The sequence below is a fragment of the Megalobrama amblycephala genome, linkage group LG10, assembly GCF_018812025.1.
Source record: "Megalobrama amblycephala isolate DHTTF-2021 linkage group LG10, ASM1881202v1, whole genome shotgun sequence".
NCBI classification, from domain to species: domain Eukaryota; kingdom Metazoa; phylum Chordata; class Actinopteri; order Cypriniformes; family Xenocyprididae; genus Megalobrama; species Megalobrama amblycephala.
The window spans coordinates 25,276,946-25,282,168 of NC_063053.1; positions in this window are offsets into that span (position 1 = coordinate 25,276,946).

The window sequence follows — 5,223 nt, forward strand, 5'->3', positions numbered from 1 at the left end:
CTTTCTCTTCCTGACAAGCACAATCTATTTATTATTCCTCAGAAGTGTGAAGTCGATGCTTTATCTGTTTATTATTCTTCTGCTGTCACAGAGAATGATGGGAAAGGTAGTTTTGTAAAAAGTACGCTGGGGAATATAGCCTGCTGCCTCATAAACTGACAGTAAACAAAATGTGTGCAAACTACTGTAACTGTAAGGTCAGCATTCACAAAGAAAATTTTATCATGGTCAATACCAATTTGCTAAGTTTGCGCTCAAAATGAAAATTTATCAATGGTAATTTCGCCATGGATTGTGCCGTTTATGACACTCATCTCGTAAATATTATCCGTTTAAAGGCACATTATGTAAGTTTTGCCACTAGAGGTCGCTATTAAAAACAGTAACAGAGGCGTAGCTTGAAGGAGCTTGGAATCATGGGAATTGTCAGTCCAAAGGGACAGTAATCATGGTCATGGATGAGCTAATGTATTAAAGTTGTATTAACGTTACTGTGGTATGAAGCAGGGTGGGCCGAAAGCCTGGGACGTTTTACATCGCTGTTTTTATAATGCTTATATGCCGCAGATGGCCACTGTCGCTCCTTTCATTTTGTTGTGTTTGTTTATTTTACAATTTAAGTTGTTTGATCACTTAAATTCACATTATTTTACTTCATCCTAATGAAATAGCCACCAGTGCTGAATTACTACTCATTCAGGTCACTTTATTTGACAAATCAAATTTGTGGGGTAATGCAGCTCTGCTTTGGTCAAAATAATCATAATAAAAATACATTTGAGTGTGTTGAAAGTTCTAACGTTACTCTTTGCTTTCGCTCGGTGGCTGATATGAGACACTTGTTGCATTTCAGTAAGCTAGATTGATATTAAAATATAGTATTAATAAAAGATGGATGACTTGTGTTGCTAAATGGCATGCAGTTAATTTTAAAATATATTGTATGTTGGAGAAATTGCTGTATTACTGTTACTACAAATAAAGCTCTTTCTGATTATGCTATGTTAGCCACTTGACAAAATAGTGTTGTCTCTGAGGCATGGTACAAACATGTTACTCGCGGTAAATCAAGAAAACAAGCGATTCAAACAATAACGCTAACCCGATAAAGGTATCCAAACAGTTGCTGACCTGTCTAATAAAACATAATATATTAAAACGTCTTTGGTGTTTCCATGGTTTCTACATAAATAAAACTGGAAATGGAGGGTATGATGTAATTGACAGATGGTGCAAAGACACGTGCCGTTATACTGGTTAAAAGTGCTGATTTCTCTGGATTTAAAAATTCTTGGAAACTTTTGGGATAATGTAAGTACACAAGTCAACAAAATATTAAACACTGTTCTAGTGGTTTTTGGATATTTTATCCAAAAAATCTTACATATTGTGTCTGTAAAGGCATTGCACTTCTCTACTGTTGTTCTCTGGTGTTATGTTGATCTAAGTGATGGTGAAAGACATCTATAGATGTGCAGACAACACACGCACACGCACACACACACACACACACACACACACACACACACACACATACACACACGTCAATGTCTCTAAACTAATGATGTAAACTATACATGGACCCCATTTGGCCTACTATAATATTACCAGTTAAAATTAACCAATTTGTATATAAACATTTAAATTGCACAAAAGGCAGTTTTTATAATAATTTAAGTTTTTATAATTATTATAATAACTTTTTAATGACATTATGATGTTTTCACTCCAATTTGTTGTTGCTTTTTTAAATATAACTGTTTTCATGACAGATTTATTCAAACATGCATTACATATTGAATCACAGGTTATGTAATAATATAGTATATGTAATAGTGTGCATATATTTAGCAAAATGCTACTCTCTAGTGTTAATTTTTCTAGCTGACTGACAAGTTATGGTCATTGAATGGCTTTCCTAAGGTAAATGACATTGTGTCATTACGTGGCACAAGCTGTTTGACGTATTTCCGCAGTTGAAACACTGATTGATTGAGCGATTACATGAGACAGATACAGATTTTGGTAAGTTGTGTACTGTATTTTCCAACATACCATCTGATGTTCATTCATGTTTAATTTGTGCTATAACTAGTAGTGGAAAGTGGAAGAGATGTGTTGTTCACGTGCGCTGTGCTGCCGCTTCGTTTGAACTTGAATTTGCTACAGTGATCTGTTACATCACATTATTGCAGATTCAGACTACACGGTATCAGCCCGATTTTGGCACGATCTGTTTGACGTAGGGTGTCGTGGTGATTCATAAACGACAATGAGCGTCGAGATGTCATAGTGTGTCATAGTGGATGTCTGTGTCTGTGATGCTTCATGACAATTTCTGTCCTGTGACGTTGACCAATAGACCTCATTCACAGCAATGCCATCTTTGATTTTTAATGGGAATGAAAGCTCTCTTCAGTGGGTTGTACTGTTATTTCATGTGTTTTTGGATCGTTCTGCTGATAAAACATTACAAAAAACTCCAGACAACATGAGCTGTGGAAAACTATAAGTGATCCAGGAGCTTTATACAGCTTTTTACAGCGTGTGCCATTGAAAACACAGTAAGTCTATCCCTCACAGCCTCATTTTCATACCTGTCAAGGTGCTGTTCTGAATAAAGTCTATAGGGGTACAGAAGCTCTTTCGTACACAGCTTTCAAACATGTTGAAACAAAAGAGAGATGATAGTATTATTGCAGCTAGGTGGAATTATGCAATGGAGGAAAGGATTGTTATGTAATTAGGGCCCAAGCGAATTAGCGCGCAGGGCCCTCTTGTTCTTCTAAGGATTATTAGGGCCCAAGCGAAAATTCGCGCAGGGCCCTCTTGTTCTTCTAAGGATTATTAGGGCCCAAGCGAATTAAGCGTTATAGGAGTCTGATCACATGGATGTGACTATTGTGAGTCAAAGTTATAGCGCCACCAACTGGCAGCAGGAAGTGTATCACTTTTTGAAATGTTTTGAGATCACCCTCTTATTTTTACCTGATTTGCTTCAAACTTCATCAGTGTAATGTCAATACACAGCAGATGTAGACCTATGACAGGATTTTTGATATTTGAAATATTGTTGCCATGGCAACAGGTCAAACTGTAATAATATTCTTGAGTGTTTTTGAGGCTCTTAACATGCTTCAAATTGCATGAAACTCGACACACACATCAATATTGTCAACCAGTAGACATGGACAAAGCCATAGAAATGGGCGTGGTGGAGGGGCTCAGTAGCGCCACCTTTTGACAAAAGTGGGGGGGTTAGTTTTTCCTACAGTCACCAAACTCGGTACACATATTGTTCTCATCAAGCCGGACAATTTTCTAATTTACATTCATTAGCTCCGACCAACAGGAAGTCAACTATTTTGGTTTGAATGTTAATTTTTTGAAAAAACAGGCTATGAATTTTATACTACTACTCCTACAGGGTTTATCCAATTTACACCAAGCTTTTTTTAACTTGTTGCTAACACATTGAAGTTGTTTAATTGCAAACAGATTTTGGATATCTCAAATGGTTTGGCCGTGGCGAGGCAACGAATTTATGGCAAGAAAAGGGAAACAAAGTGTTATAACTCCTGCATACATTAATTGATTTTGATGAAACTTCAGCTTAGTCTTCGTTGTACAAGGCTGATCACATGGATGTGACTATTGTGAGTCAAAGTTATAGCGCCACCAACTGGCAGCAGGAAGTGTATCACTTTTTGAAATGTTTTGAGATCACCCTCTTATTTTTACCTGATTTGCTTCAAACTTCATCAGTGTAATGTCAATACACAGCAGATGTAGACCTATGACAGGATTTTTGATATTTGAAATATTGTTGCCATGGCAACAGGTCAAACTGTAATAATATTCTTGAGTGTTTTGAGGCTCTTAACATGCTTCAAATTGCATGAAACTCGACACACACATCAATATTGTCAACCAGTAGACATGGACAAAGCCATAGAAATGGGCGTGGTGGAGGGGCTCAGTAGCGCCACCTTTTGACAAAAGTGGGGGGGTTAGTTTTTCCTACAGTCACCAAACTCGGTACACATATTGTTCTCATCAAGCCGGACAATTTTCTAATTTACATTCATTAGCTCCGACCAACAGGAAGTCAGCTATTTTGGTTTGAATGTTAATTTTTTGAAAAAACAGGCTATGAATTTTATACTACTACTCCTACAGGGTTTATCCAATTTACACCAAGCTTTTTTTAACTCGTTGCTAACACATTGAAGTTGTTTAATTGCAAACGGATTTTGGATATCTCAAATGGTTTGGCCGTGGCGAGGCAACGAATTTATGGCAAGAAAAGGGAAACAAAGTGTTATAACTCCTGCATACATTAATTGATTTTGATGAAACTTCGGCTTAGTCTTCGTTGTACAAGGCTGATCACATGGATGTGACTATTGTGATTCAAAGCCATAGCGCCACCAACTGGAAGCAGAAAATGTGTCACTTTCAGCATGCTTTTGAGATCAACATCTTATTTTTACCCGATTTTCTTCAAACTTCTTTTGTATAATGTCAAAACATGGCCGATGTAGACCTTTGAAAAGAATTGTGATATCTCAAACACAATTACCTTGGCAACGCATCAAACTTTAATATTCATTTTGGACGCTTTTGAGACTCTTAGCATGCTTCAAATTGTTTGAAACTCCATACACACATCAGGATTCTTAGCCAGTAGACATGGGCAAAGCCTTAATGTGTTAGCAACAAGTTAAAAAAAGCTTGGTGTAAATTGGACAAACCCTGTAGGAGTAGTAGTATAAAATTCATAGCCTGTTTTTTCAAAAAATTAACATTCAAACCAAAATAGCCGACTTCCTGTTGGTCGGAGCTAATGAATGTAAATTAGAAAATTGTCCGGCTTGATTAGAACAATATGTGTACCGAGTTTGGTGACTGTAGGAAAAACTAACCCCCCACTTTTGTCAAAAGGTGGCGCTACTGAGCCCCTCCACCACGCCATTTCTATGGCTTTGTCCATGTCTACTGGTTGACAATATTGATGTGTGTGTCGAGTTTCATGCAATTTGAAGCATGTTAAGAGCCTCAAAAACACTCAAGAATATTATTACAGTTTGACCTGTTGCCATGGCAACAATATTCAAATATCAAAAATCCTGTCATAGGTCTACATCTGCTGTGTATTGACATTACACTGATGAAGTTTGAAGCAAATCAGGTAAAAATAAGAGGGTGATCTCAAAACATTTC